General features: G+C 33.4%; 1 protein-coding gene across 3 annotated transcripts in view; it reads right to left on the bottom strand.

The window, feature by feature from the left end:
- The window catches only part of LOC119830577 (ecdysone-induced protein 74EF), a 166,545-nt gene extending 159,278 nt beyond the window's left edge, over positions 1-7,267 (bottom strand). For all 3 annotated transcript variants that reach the window (XM_038353643.1, XM_038353644.1, XM_038353645.1), the window contains exon 1: positions 7,097-7,267. The gene's annotated coding sequence lies outside the window, so the exon portion shown is untranslated. The remainder of the gene's footprint in view (positions 1-7,096) is intronic.
- Positions 7,268-16,705: the final 9,438 nt, after the last annotated feature.

Here is a 16,705-nt window from a genome sequence, read left to right as displayed (position 1 = left end):
TATCGTACATCGATACTTTTGATTCGATGTTGACATCGATGTCAACATCGATGTTTTCTTAATATCGATCATCCCTATGGTGTGTATCGTTTATAGTTTGTGGAAATTAAAAAATATTCCATTTTTATAAAATGCACAGTTTTTGACACAAAAATACTGTATGTAGCTCAATAATTTTCTAAATCAGTTAACCAACATTAAATATCCACTTTATCAAAATATCATAAAGCTATCGTTATGATGGTCGTGGTCATGGATGACGAAAAGTGGACATAAATATTTATTTATCCTAAACTGCTTTACTAGATAAGATAAGATATTGTATGACCCACTTTTTTCGCAAATGTAGTTAATGTCGCAATTATAGTAATTATTCGGCATTACTGTGAGATAAAACAAATTACGAACACTCCATTACAAAAATAACTGTATATTAAAACGTTAGGTTAAAATGACTCAAAAATAAAAACTAAGTATTGTTAATGCATCTGTGCTTTTGAAAATATAATGAATGGAAAAGTAAGTTGTTCCCTTACAGTTTACACCATAGACGTAGCAGATCACCAAAAAAAGAAAACGAAGATTTTTTTTTAATTTACTGAAGACAATTTAATGCTGGCCGCTCATTTTTTTTTTCATAAACACGCGAATATAGTCTGTGGAGCATTTTTCGCGCGCGTAACGGCGCATCATCGCATTAACTGTGTCAAGGAGAGGCGTGTTGGAGAAAAATTCGCAAACCTTGACGCGGCTAGATTAGAAATAGGACTGTCCGACTTGTTTATTTTATTACGTGGGTGTTATTTTTTTTTGTAATACATACGCGTGAATGACGTGGAGTATTAATTGGGTGTTTTATTGCTTGACCGTTGTCTATGCGACAGTGATCTCAAGGTTCTGAATTTAATTTATTAATCCTTGTTAACCGATTTCCAAAAATGAATAGGAGGAAATTCTATGTTCGTCTGTATGTATTGTATTAATGGTAATTCTGTTGTTACAAATCAATTTTAAGGTTAATATTTAATTCTTAATTTGCTTTTCAGACGGTTGTTTCTAATATCTCATGAAAAAACCTTAAACGGAAATTTATTAACCACAGTGTGTTTTATATATCTTTATTAATAAAACAACATTCTATCAGAAAAAGTATACAATAATAAATTTAAATAACTTTTGCGTAATTAATAATTTTTTGATTACTCTATTACTGGCTAGTTTAACAAACCTATCACAAGATCCGGGTGCAAAGTTTACTCATCTACACGCGAATCGTTAATAATACATACATATAATAAGAAAGCAGATAAACTTTCATTGATAATGCATTAAAAATAATTTATTTAGGCGGGTCAATGGCCCGATATTTGGCCACTGAATGATTAAAGTAATACAATTGTTAACTACGAGTATATAAGCTTTATTGCTCGGATTTACGCGTATTTTATACCAAGTTTCCATAAATAATAATAATAAAGTCTTTATTAAAACTCTTAAATAATACAATTATATTGGTAGAAACTAAAGCCTGTTAATTAAATAATGGTTCTAATATATTTTAAATTTGAATGTAAGATGTTTTGAGAACTAAGAAATAACGATAAAAGTAATAAATTAAAAGTAACTATCAGAAATTGAAGTGTGTTTAAAATATTTTTTTCTGTTTCTTTGATGCATACAGATAAAAAAAGAATTATTGATGAAAATGTATAAAACTTTTAACAGACATTCTCAAATGTTTTAAAGAGAAATTCTTAAATGTTTTTAATGTAGTTAAACTTTTAAACCAACCTCCTTGCTGGCCAGGCAATGGTTTATTTTTAATCCGTGGTACGATTTGGGCGCGAAATGGAGATAGCGGGTGCAATGAACTTAGGCCTACTCACTGTAACTCGATAAATAGAACATAATATTATTAAACAGACTAATAATAAGTACTTTGTGATATTTAATAGCATATAATTTTTGGTGCTTGTGTTTTGTTCGCACTAGTAACTTATTATTATGACATTAATGAGTAACTTTTAATAATACGGATAATTTTTTTAAGTAAATGGAAAATTAATATGAATGGCAATACATTTACACATGCGTATTACAAAACGATTGCACCTAATTGTAAAAAAATATTGCTTTGCTGTAAAGATAATTTTTATGAGAAATTAAAAAAATAAATATCTTTGTACAATTAAAAATCTATTGACCTCCTTTTATTGACAATCCAATACAAAACCTGGCAACTAGAACTTTGAAAATATAAAAAAAAAATCTAATATTGCTCACACATTAAACTCATTACCGCATAGTCACACAAACAAACAGAAAAACAAGAACGACAGCGTACGTAACAGCACTTTCACTGCTACGGAAGCGACTTGATGTATCACCAATTATCATAAGCGATTCAATATTAGCTTTTATTATTATTTAATTACAATCGAGAATGCTCTAATGTTGTCCTTAATGATTTATTTTAACTAGCTTTTGCCCGCGGCTTCGCACTCGTTAAATTCGGAGTAAAACCACTTTCCCCTCTTTTAACTATGGTATAAACCTTCCTTTTGAATCACTCTATCTATTCTAAAAAAAACCCCATCATAATCTGTTGCGAAATTTTAAAGATTTAAGCATACAGACACACAGAACCGCGGAGAGCGAAGTGTTTTATTCTATGTGACGTACAATGGTTAAGCGTGAGCGTATAATCGAGGTCTATGATCGATATGATATAAAAAATAGAAGCATTGACAAACCGATGTCTTTAGTTCGATTCCCGGTTGTTAAAAAATCTACAATACTTATTTATACGTAATGTTTGAAGATATGTTATTTCCATGAGATACAAATTACAGACAAGTTTAATTTAATTATTTATAACAATTCATATAATGTCCAGTACTCAAGTTAGTTATTTATACATAAATATATTAAAAACCATTTTATTGCACTCAAAGCTGAGGTTTAGTTATTAAACAATACCTTAGGTCTAGTATAAGGTATTTCACTAAATGCTTTTTTTAACGCAATCAATGAGACATTTGCCTATAAAGAGAACCTTATGTTAGTCTGCGAAGTCACAAAAGGTTAATCGCGTACATGCTAAAGATAAAAACCTATCTGTGAAATAAATGTGAAACACATCAGACAAATACCAGCGGAGACCCGTCTCTAAAATAATTAATCTTAGCCATTTGATGGTCAAATCAAACGCATTCATTATGCTATTTAAGCTATGTATGGTGGAAATAAAATCTTAATGGAAATGTGGGAGTCGAGCACGCTTCAGCACGAATTGGGCCAGCTCGGATCGGGTACAGCATGAGAATGTTATAGTGTTTCGCATAGTAAGTGTTTTTGTCGTCAATTTTTTCCCTATAAATTGACAATCACATTTGCAGCGGCCTCTGTAAATGTTCACGGGCGGTGGTGATCGCTTACCATCAGGCGAACCACCAGCTCAGTCGCTCGCTCTTATATTAAAAGAGTCATCTCAAAGGTGTTCTTTTCTTTCATTTTTGCAAGTGTTAAAATTTCGGTTATACAGTGTTTGTAGATTCTTCCATATAACTAATTTGCGAGGTTTTCTATTCTTAGTTATATTTACAAATATGTTTATAGCAATTTGTCAATATATTTACACGTTAGCAGCATTCTGAAGAATATTTCAAGTAATTTTTCATTAACAACTTTCTAATAACTATAAACTGATGGCGATGACTAAATGTTATCGCAGTTATCATATACGAATCTATACAATATTTTAGGATAATAGAAAAGACAAGCCATGAATTAAATTCCAGAGTCAATCATATAGAAACGTGGAAAAGTAAATATCATATAATAATAACATGGCCGGTGACCTTTATAAATTCCTTAAACATTTTTTAGGAATTTCAAAGTGTTTTAAGTGGTTTACATATGTACCGAGAGATGCAAAGCCGAGCAAACCAATGTATCGAAACTAGGTTGGAAATCGCGGAAACAGTAAAGGGATGATAAGCTATCAGCTAACCTTGATCTTATCAGTTTTATCACAGCCCTTCTGTCCCTATCCGATGCGCTAACGAATGATAGAGATGGATATATTATTGTTTTAATGCGTAGAAGTAAACAATTTAATTTGCTTGATATGTGAATATTCAACTGAGTGTAGCACGCGACTTTGTCCACGGTTTTTGTTATGATTAGTTTTGGTACATCTATCAATATAACAAATTTAATCAAACCGTGTTCAACTGGTCTGTGTGATTGATATTCAAACAAGTATCTAGATTACAAACATTCGCTGTTATTTTTTTTTATTCTAAAACTTAACCTGACCAAATTTTCTACCATAACATAATAATTACATAGTAAGGGGCGATTTTAACAAAGATTTTTAATCCTTGCTTAAAACTTATTAGACCATAAAAGTATTACGTAATAAGAAAAAAATTCATCTGTCAAACATCAAAAGTTAGAAGAGATTTCAAATAACAACGTTTAAGATTATTGCTTTATTACGATATTAATAAGTTTTATGTAAGGATTAAAAAAATCTCTAATTTAATAAACAATAAGCACAATATGTTTTGATAACCTAACTTATTCTTCGATATGTACTATTTGATTTTATCTCTATAAATAAGCCTGATGAAATGTTTCATTTTAACGTGTTACATAACACGATAAGGCATTAGCAGTAAGGTGGATTCATCATCATCAGCCCATACACGTTCCCACTGCTGGGACCGGAGGGTTCAGGTCATAATCCACCACGCTGGCCAAGTGCGGCTTGGCAGATGTCACATGTCGTCGAACTTTTGATTCTTGGACATGCCTGTTTCCACACGATGTTTTCCTTCACCGTTTTAAGGTGGATTACTGTAATAATTTTATATATACCTTGAATTTGCCATCACGCTATATCCCGTCAAAATCTTAATTTGTCAATCACCAACGCTTAGAAGAAAAAGTAACGATATATACGAATACTATATATAATATACAAAAAGCGTTATATATAAAAGGTAAGTGGAATATAATTAACGAAAATTGGTATATACATAAAAAAACTCTTGTAGGGAATTTTGGGAGTCCTTTATCGAGTGGTGGAGGTATAGACTTCCTTTATCGAGATAAAAATAAATAAATGAACAAATAAATAGATTATCAGCAAATACGACGTAGGTCCAGTCCAGTGATCATGGTGTATGGGGCGGATGATATACATCTGCTTCACTGATCGATTCTTTATGGACAGGTAGATGATCAGCCTTTATTTTTTTCGCAATACCGCGAATTTTTTTGTGAGTCCACATATGGAATTGAACCCAGGACCCCTCAGTTCTACGCTCACATGTAAACCACTGTGCCGAGGAGGCGGCAAATAAGATAGCCTTAAGATAGATTTAAGATTTATAATAAATTATCAACATTTGTGGCGGGGTGGGCGGGGGGGCAAGTTAAACCCCCAAAGCCACCCTGACTACACCCATGAGTCTTTGTATATTATTATTATTAAAGAGCTTTATTAAGCAACGCTCCTACTCGCTTTCTAATTTGACAAATGAGTGATTAATGATTATTAATTGACCATAGATAGTGATGTAAATATACAGGTAAGATATGTCAGTATGTGTGTAAGATCATGGTGAGAAATATTTTTATTTAAATAAAGCGCACCGCACTTAAACAAAACGAAGTGTATGTAACGCAAAACAATGTATACCTTTACACGAATTCATTTTTAACTGCGCAATATTGTATCAAATGACAAGGCCGGATAGTTTCAGCCGTCTCTGTCGTCCGGACAATTCCTTGCATTTATGATGCCCTGGTACTTTTTCTCGATCCTGTACAGTTACTTTCTCTTGTTTATGCTAACTTAGTAGCCTAGGGCACTAGTAGGTCATCTACCGTCACTAACCGAACAATGTGACAAATCACTTTTTTACTATAGTCTATTTTTTATAGAAATAGGGTATTCTAAAAAAATCGATAATTCAAATTTTTATTCGCATTGCAGATTTATTTATTCCTCAAAATATTGTTACAAAAGGTCAAAAATCCAGTTTCCAAATAAAAAGGATAGATATATGTATAATTTTCTTATTTATTATTATTTAAATAGCAATGCACTAAAAACATTTTAATTAGCCAAACTACATTCTTATTGAAACTACTATAAATTTAGCAACAAAACGTGTAAATTTAAAAATTAAAACCCAGCGAATATAAACATAATACTATGTATCAATGCTATTATATAAAATATTCGCATACTAGTATAAGTTAAAGATTCCATTTATGTACCAACTGTAAAACAAATTAATATCTTCATCCAAATATTACGAAAAAATATTTTATAAATTTTCCCAGACATGAATAAAAAAAACTCTACAAAAGTAATGTTTTGGTAGAGACATCAAATTGCTTCGTATTACTCATATCTCATTACAGTATCATCAGAAACCTTGTGTTTTATGACTATTTAATGAAGGTGACGACCTTCAAGGCTGAGGTCCTAGGATCTCTTCAAGGTCACATTAGGTAGTAGCCTTTTTGGGCCTAATTAAAGAATAAACAAAATTTGAAGTCACCGCCCTAGGACTCTACAGTAAAGAAGTAACAGATACACCAAAACATTCTTATTTATTACATAGACATTTTATGTATCATTCTAAGATTAATATGTAATGTGTTTTTGTGTCATATATATAATATATTTGTATACATAAAACTATCCTCTTCTTTAACTTAGACTCGCTACGAATTCCATTTAAAAAATTTACAACTTGATTTAAATCGAATGAAAATAGTAATTACAATATGACCATCCCATAAACATAATACAAAAACAAACCTTAATATAATACACACGATATGCGCATGAACAAACTTACACTTGGTTCGTGGCACTCGGTTAAAGCAATTTAAAAATATGAACGAAAGTGAAAATTAAGTGAACGAAAGAGAACGGGAGAAAGTAATTCAAAACTAACAGACTCTATGTTAATTTGACAGCGCAATAAAAACACATTTTCTATTTATATTTACATCACAACAATATAATTGCGTATTAATTAGTTTCGTTAAATACCATCGACAAACTCACCAGATCCAAAACGCAATCCAATATCACTGATCCATCACGCACAATAATCTCATTCAAAAAAAAACGAACATCCGAATAAGTTTGACAAATATCGCACAGCACTTCTGTCACGTACAGCCACAGAGAGTTTCTCACACACGTCCGCGCTGCTCGGCGGCCAACGAGTCACTGAACTAGTGAACCACCACCGCGCCCCCGTACCGCGAGTATTTTCGTGACGTGCGGTAGGAGCCGTGAATTTTTGTAAATCAGGTCATGAGTTAACCTTGGTAGGGGGTTAAAAAGCCTTATAGTTTTATTAATTGGTATCACTGATAATTTAGTTTATCGATTGGTTTTTCAACGTTTGTTAGTTAAGTAATTTTGCACTATACATTTTGTAATTTTTTGCGGAGTTTTCACAAAAAAGCAACTAAACCGTGACCTACTTATTTTATAAGATTTCATCTCATTGATGAAGCAAAAATATCATTTCTTCGGAAGATTATAAGACTTGTATATATTTGCATATAAATATAACACCGGGACTATTTTTAAAACAATTCTTTATCTTTCTCTTAATATATAATATAAAAAATCGTTCTTTGTGTTTTCTTCGAATTTTCAGCATCCGGTTTTCCATGTAACTTGAATTGACTCTCATAAACTTATCATTGGCCATATAGGTAGCATTAGCAGTAAGTTCCGTTAAGTATACACTAACAATATTTTTTTTTTTTTTTTTTTTTTTTTTTTTTTTTTTTTTTATGTGAAAGAGCAGGCAAGCGAGCAGACGGGTCACCTGATGTTAAGTGCTCCACGTCGCCCAGTTACACCCACAATACCAGGGGTATGGTGTGTGCGTTAAAATATAAAAAATAATGATACATACATGTGCTAAAAGTAAGTCATATTATACTGTATTAATATTTTATCTTTTACATTTAATTTACTGTGCTATGAGGTACAGAGCAATACACACATCAATTTTAAAACGTAACTACAATCTTTGATCAATTCTATAACTCTACTTTTCATATGTCATGTCTTTAATACATTATATCACATAACACTTAATCTTTCAACAGTCTTATAATTTTAGAAAATTAAGATGGAAAAGAGAAATTGGAGTTTAAATTTTCCTTTTACTTACGTTTTTTTATTATTAACAAGTAAATACATCACAGTAGAGGTAATTATAAAATTTAGTTATTTTATATACATAAAGTTTAATAATGAATGTTAATATTATTAACCTTTATTTATATTTAGTTCTCTAAAAATATTCAGCCTTAAATCTTTCCGGTCGTAACACTTATTTTTGAAAACAAATTTAAAATTGTTCGCTAATGTCGCTAATGTCGCTGATTGATGATGATTTATGATATAATATTTTTTGTTATATAATTCATTTAATATGAAAAAGGGTCAATATAATACCTATTTTTAAACGAAAATATAAACAAAATTTAAATGGGTTACACCCGCTTTCAAATCAATAAAGAATCTTAAAAATGGGTTTACCCTGTAATGAGTTATGAGGTAATTGACACAAAAATACGTCCAATCGTAAAACGTCCCCCTTTTTGATGTAGGTTGAAAAGAAACTACTTACAAACCATTAAGGTAAACTTAACTTAATTTATTGTGGGAGTCGAGCACGCTTCGGCACGAATTGGGCCAGCTCGCACCGGGGAAGTACCACACCCCCACAGAAAACCGGCGTGAAATAGTGGCATGCCACTGTGTTTCGTACGGTGAGTGGGGGAGCCGGAGGCCCGTTTCCTTTTCCTCACCCGTCCTAATCCATTCCTTCTTTCCAGTCGTTAATCCTTTCCTTTTCCCTTACCCCATTAAAGCGGGCAGCGCATTCACAGAGGCACTAACACCTTTGCGAATGTTTATGGGCGGTGGTGATCCCTTTACATCAGGCGAACCACCAGCTCAGCTGCCCACTATGACATAAAAAAAAAAAAAAAAAAAAAAGGGCTTAAAATCCTACACAGGGCTATTTTAAACCATCTGCAAAATACACGAGCTATCAATACGTATACGACGTCGAAATTTCTGAGGAAACTTATCTAGAAAAATTAACAGAAAAATTGATTTAGTCCTCTTCTTTTAAAGTGGTTGAAAAAGAGCACAGACTCAAAAACGCATTGCATGTCAACGTGAAACGTCAATGTCAGATTGGTCTAATTTACTGGCCGTGTAATCAAAATGGGTAATTGAAAAAAGAGAAATGCATATACTTTATTCGTAACATACAATTAGATAAAAGCGAATCTCGTAATATTTATAATAAAATGGACACAAGTGACGATCAAACATGGCCGATCTTTGACGGCCGCGAGCGAGGTTGCAGCGCGGGACACGTCACTCAAGGTAATTTTTCCCGCCAAACTGCGTCAGTGACATTGTAATGTGTTGCTACTTAATTAAAGCCTATGATATGATACTTCTACTGGATATTGTTAACCAAATTGTTGATTTTTTATGTTATAGTTATAAATATATAAATAATAGTCATAATGTACTCGCCACACAATTATAAACAAATATTAATAGATGAATAAAGAAATATTATTTCTGCGGTGTTGCAAATACGCAACTAAAATGTACCTTGCAAAAAAAAACATAAATTTTGGAAGGAGATTCTAACCTCTTGTTATGTACTTATAAAAATAGACGGACATATTATAATAAAAATCCATTACACAGATAATGTTTTTTCGGTATATAAATCATATAATTCGATGTTCCTTTGCTGCATGAAGGAAGGACAAACTAACAAATACAGTTTCGCATATTGATCATAATAACAAGGATTTACTATATTTGTCCATAATTGACTCATTTTATTATTGCTTTGCAGAAATATGGTATGTTTTCATAAACGAATACGATACTTTAAATAATAAATAATTTAAACTTAGTCTTTAAATGACTTTTAATTAAATAAATATCAACGATAAAATATCCAATAAAAAGATTGTAAAATAATACCATAACTGCTATCCAATTTCAAAATGACTCAAAAATATAAGTAAATGGCTGTTTACCTTTAAGGAGGCCTTAATGCGACCTTCGATGTAAGGTCCTGCAAAGGGTTCAGGAAGTGACCCTTTTTGAACTTTGCCGAATTATTAAAAAACAAAATCGAAAAATATTAAGGTTATATTTTACTTCCGCGACTTTTTAAAATAAAAAATAATTCACTTTTAATTCGACAATGAGCGTGTAAAAATAAATTCGTTTTTTCAACACCAAATAGGTTTTTATTTCTCCAGAAGTGTAAACTATCTCCTGGGAGAGCTTATTTAGACTTTAGAATTTCTTTTATCCTACTAATGGACACAGGATACCAAATAGACTTCGATGAAGTGTGAAAAAAGCATAATGAAGATTTCAAGTATAGATAAATCCTACTAATGCTATAAACGCGAAAGTTTGTATGTATGGATGGATGGATGGATGGACGTATGTTTCTTACTCTTTCACGCGAAAACAGTTTATCGTATCTGTATTAAATTTGATATAGTGACAGATTATAGTCTGGATTAGCATCATATATATAGGCTTATTACCCGGGTACCACGCGAGTGACGCCACGGGTTACAGCTAGTATAAAATAAACCGGCGCTCTCTCTTTACTGCGAAGAGGAATTGTTATAAATTTTCTCCACTCCACTCCATTAACCCGAAAAGATTCTGTCAGTGTGAGTGAGATTCGATGACACACCAATACTTAAATATTTTATTACTGCATTATTTTCATCTTTAGATTCTTGTAAAGTGTAATAGAATGTACAGCCATTTTTCCAATATATTACAATATTCTGATATATCAAAGTATGTATTTCTTTTATTCATTTATTATAAAAATCACTTGTCATAACAGGACACGCCCAATACGACAGCGATACAAAAAATAATAATTATATAACAAACTAAACTAACTTAAATACAAGAGACATGATATTATAATATTCTACTTAACATAAAACACTAAGAATTAACTAAAATATATTTTCTAACTATAACAACTTACATACAATAACACCTTGCGAATTCACTCACGTTTTATTGCACCTATCAACAAACTTAAAAAATCCAATGCAATGGTAGGCTGAACCACCGGTATCAGACGATCATGCATGCCCAGATGATCTTCTGCCGCTCAGTATCCTACTGAGTGAATTACAGACGAAAACTTCATGATGGCCTATATAGTGTCTTCTATATTTACGTGTAAGCTTCTCTTTCGGCCCTTAATAATCTCTTTGAACTTACTAATATCATAAGTGCCAGTCTTTCTTTAACGTCGCTACGAAGCGATTCTATCATTTAGTGTCTAGAGATAGGAGATCACAGAGTGAATAGGCTATACTTTACGTCAGTGAAAAATCTCATACGAATAGGAATTCCCTTCGACTATGCGAGAGAAGTCGTGGGCGGAAAGTGAGTAGCTGTATATTTCATAACCGAGCACCTAGGTTACGTGTATCGCACGATCAGAAGCCTGCGTCGTCAGGCCTCGCTGAAGGCCATCAGCTGACCTAGAGTTATATTAGCGCGTTGTGAATTCGCGACTCGAGTGACGAAAGTTGAGTGCACCTCCTGTGAGGTCACGTGGGAGGTCGCAGCCATTGCCGTGCAAAGGTCAGGCTTCCGCGATAAAATCTGGAATCTTGGAACTGCGTTTACGAAAGGATTTGCGTGTGATTTGACTGCAGGAGTGTCACCTAACAGAAATTTAAGATATTCCCAGTTTACATGCCCTTAATATTTTATAATTAAAGAGATTATATGTTAAGCAGATCGGTTAGTTTCAAAAGCTGTCGGTATCACCAATTGTTTAGCTTTTAAGGACTGTCGAACCATGCTTTCCAGAAAATCTTAGAAGTACAATCGAAGGCCTACATAATGTTCTGTGAATGAAGTGAATGGAAATGAATATACTGTACAAAAACATACTCAACAAATCTGGCTACATTTCAGAGTTACTCCGGTACGCAGATCTGCTTAGTGTTAGGTTTTACCACGTGATACATACTTTAATATTTACTGCAGAATCCATGTGTTAGGGAAAAAACTGAGGTTCCATTGACAATGATGATTTTTCTAGGTAATCCTATCCTGTTTTTCGGTTCCTACAATCAAGCATGTAATGATTATTGCATCTTTTTGGTCCTCTTCTTTCTCTCGTCATTATTTTCATATTAAATTTGGTATGCGTTTACAAAAAAGTAAAAAATGTCACGCTCTCTCTATATTACTTTAATACATTTTCATAATTTCTCAATTCGTTTAATTTTTATATGTGTGTAATTTGAAATGTATCTAATATATAAAAATGAGTTGATGTTCGTTAGTCGTTCGCTAAAACTCGAGAGAGGCTGGCCTGATTTTTCACCCGCGTAAGTCCGTATCCCGTAGGAATATAGGGATATAAAGTTACCTATATGTTATTTCAGTTGTCCAGCTGTCTACGTACCAAATTGCATTGCAATCGGTTGAGTAGTTTTTGCGTGAAAGAGCAACAAACACAAACATCCTTACAACTTTCGCATTTATCATAAGAGTAGGATAGCGTAGGATTTGTCAGTAAAAGTACCGTAAGATTAGCGCCGGTTAAGCCGTTTTGGAGATTAGCTGAAACAAAGTGATAGTCTTATAAATTTTTTTAACAGATTAATTTCATATACTACATTCAATGAAAGCTCTGTTAAAGGCGCAACAGTCGCATCTTACAACAAACATAAGTCTAATCTATCTACATATTTAAGTTCATCAAAATCAGTTCAGCGATTTTTATCCTCACAAGGCACATACATATAATACGTAAAGAGCCATTCATTGAAATACACGTTTAAAGTTAAAAGGCAGTCGGAAAGCCGAACCATAAGTTTAAGCAATATATCATCTACAGAACAAACACATTTCTACTACCTTCCATAAGATTTTGAACAAAAATTTGCCATTTCAAAAATTATATTGCTCATGACACAACGCTACCAAATATTGCGAATGTAATCTCTTCCGGTGTAGCTGTTCCAAGGGCAGAGTTCAACAACCAACCCTCAAGAGAAGGTGGTTCAGTTAATTTGCTACTTGTAGGTGACTGTGGAGTGAAGGTTGGTACATTTTTAAATATAATTGTTTTTTTACCTATTGGGATGCATTTATTCTAATTAAAAAAAAGAAATAAAACCTTGTTAAAATAATTAAAATGCAGTAAATTTGGTTTAAAGATATTTTACTTATGTCAAAAGGACAAGAAGATAACATGATATATTTATCTTTCAAAAAGTTACCAACATTGTTAGTTAATTCAACAACTTTTATTTATATGTGGTATTCAAGCACGCTTCGGCACGAGTTGGGCCAGCTCGCACCGGGGAAGTACCACACCCCCACAGAAGACCGGCGTGAAATAGCATCCTGCTATGTTTCGTTCGGTGAGTGGGGGGAACCGGAGGCCCATAGCCTTTTCCCTACCCTCCCCACTCCTTTCCCTTATTCCTATCGCCAATCCTTTCTTAATCCCTTCCCAAAAAGTCGGCGATCCCTTTGTAGAGGCGTAAGGTCTGCAATGGACCTTATGCCTCTCCAAATGTTCATGGCCGCTGGTAGCGCTTACCATCAGGCGTCTCACCAGCTCCATTGCTGACTGTAACATAAAAAAAGCAAAATTTCGCCAAATTCGAACCCCGGAAAGCCACAACCACTGAGTCTTTCAACGTGTTTTTCCGTTCAATTGTTCTACGGTATACCTGCAACGCGTGTTACGTAACGGAGAAAGTGCAGCCGCTTTGCTTCGGAGTCGGATAAACCATTGTTTTTGTGTGCTCACTTGAATGTTGTTAGATTTTCGACTAGATTTTGCAAGTGTATTTGAGTCCATTACATGCAAAATATGAATTTTTTGTATTTTCAGGTGTTTGAAGTGTTCGAAACGTCGGGTTAATAATATAATGAATCGGTCTGGCAGGACACAGAAGGATGATGACTTGTCCCTAAAGAAAATCGATCAGTGAAAGAGATGTACATCATCTGCCCCATACCCCACTAGGGGACACGGGACTTCACTTTAAACGATCACTAACGCCCAATAAACATTATTATATAACATATTTCCAAGTTTGAGTGAATAAGACAATTAGATTTAATCCTACAAATATTATAAATGCGAAAGTTTGTAAGGATGTGTGTGTGTTTGTTACACTTTCACGCAATAACTGCTGAACGGATTGCAATGAAATTTGGTACATAGACAGCTGGACAACTGGAATAACATATAGGCAACTTTTTATCCCGATATTCCTACGGGATACAGTCTTACGCGGCTGATACCGCGGGGCGCAGCTAGTAAATAATAAACGTCAAAGTGAGTAAATATGGATGGATAGATCGTTCGTTACTCCTTCACACGAAAACAGCTTATCCTATCTGTATGAAATTTAATACAGAGATAGATTAAAGTCTCTATTAGCAAATGGGCTACTTTTTACCCGGTGAAGTGACGCCGCGGGTCACAGCTAGCTACAATACATTTGACCGATGTAAAACTAATGCTAAAATACCAATTAAAAATGAAATTATCCAACTATTTTTCACACTCCGATGGTTCCCAGCGAGCGGTTATGTAAGACAGTGCATTCACTCTGGCGGGCGGCCGCGGGGGTGAGGCCAGCGAGTGCACGGCGGGAGGGGAGGGGAGAGAAATGCACCAGTGACGTAACACGGATTCGCTTCGGTTCGCAATGATGTATGTATGGTGGCACGTGCGTATGTGCGGATGGTTTGGGCGTGGATGGTGGATTCTTGGATTTAACGACAGGTCTTTGAGGGATTTGGATGATTGGACTTTTTATTGGGTGAATCGATTTTTGTAATTCTTTTTTTACTTGAAAGCTACGTTACTACGTTACTACGTTTGCCATTATTATAACTTATTTTTAACTTTATTCAAGCCAATTGAAAATGAAGAATTTATAAATTAACTTTTTTTAACAAAAAACCAAACCGTCTTCTTATTGTCAGAATTAGACCAAATTTATGGTGGGACGATACGACAAGTAACAGTTTTTGAATATAAAAGGAACATCAAAATCGTTGCATCCAGTAAATAGTTATGAGGTAACAAACATAAAAAAGTACTAACCAGTTGAGATCGTTTTTTAAAATCGTTTAAAAAACCGTGTATCGATTCAAATCATTTGATTTTCATAACTATGTAGATATGAAGATGAATGTTCTGTTTGTTTATTTGAACGTGCTGATCTCAGGAAGTATTGGAACGTTCACAAAAATTCTTTCACCATTGTACAAGTGCACTATATACGAAATACCAGGAAAGCCAGGGCCGACCGCTATGCGAATAAAATACAAGTTAATTACACTTTCCTTTTAAAATGATATATACTAAGCGTTTTTGAAACAAATTAAAAGTTCACAGGATTACCCGATACAAAAAATAATCCTACATTCCTCAAGAAAGATTTGATCTCCCAACATTAAAACACTAAAAATAACACATACCAAAAAATTACATTTTTTTTACACAATAATAAATAACAATGTAAGTTTTTCAATTACATAACATTATCCAACAATGAAAAAAGGCGAGAGAACAATTCGATAATTAGAGCCATGCATCAAAGCGAGTGACGCCGCGAGTTCGCATTATGCATAATTTATGAACGACAGCAGCGCACTGGTGGGCTTTATATGTAATATACAATATTCTATTCTCATATTGTTTTTTTAGAAAAAAAAACAAGCACGGATGGCAATGCCTTTTGTCCGACTTTAAAAAGGACGTGTTTAATATATAAACATATAGTTATAACAATTGTGTGTATGTTTTATTTTCTTACTATGAATTATGATAAAAACCTCTGTTATTCTTTCCTAAAGGTAAGTTATATTACAACTAGCTGCACCCGGCAAACGCTGTTCTGCCTTACTCTTATCATTTAGTGGTGTGAAAAATAGATGTTAGCCGATTCTCAGACCTACCCAATATGCTTACCAAATTTCAGAGGAATCGGTCAAGCCGTTTCGGAGGAGTATAGAGACTAACATTGTGACACGAGAATTTTATATATAAGATAAACTTTATTGTAACCAACCTACGTAATATGGCTTAGCAAACAAAATAAATACATCGATTTCAAATTATAATCCCCTAACAAAAACAAAATGAGATATGCGAATTCGACATTCAAAAAGTCTTTGAATTATGGCAATCTTATTTAAAATTATTAAAAAAAAATAGTCGTATTCCAAATTCGAAATTCTAAAATAAATACTCTTTAGAAGTCGTTTGAAACAATAAATATATTAAATTAAAATCGGCCCAAAATCATGCAGTATCATGAAACTGCATAGATTCAAAGCTTTCAGCACAAAAGCTGTTGCGGTGCGCGTGTGTGCGTGCGTGTGTACACGGCTCACTTTCACTCGGCGAACTATTCTTAGGACGCGTTCATAGTGTGCGTGGTTACTAACACTTTCTTTTATTTAATAATAATTTCTTAGACATAAACTATTTTTTTACAAAATAACAACAAATTGTAAAACAAATCACAATTTACACATAGTAATAAGAATGGTGAGTGAGAG

The sequence above is a fragment of the Zerene cesonia genome, chromosome 11, assembly GCF_012273895.1.
Source record: "Zerene cesonia ecotype Mississippi chromosome 11, Zerene_cesonia_1.1, whole genome shotgun sequence".
NCBI classification, from domain to species: Eukaryota; Metazoa; Arthropoda; class Insecta; order Lepidoptera; family Pieridae; genus Zerene; species Zerene cesonia.
Note: the sequence above shows the minus strand (reverse complement) of the source record. Positions and strands in the feature narration are given on the sequence as shown.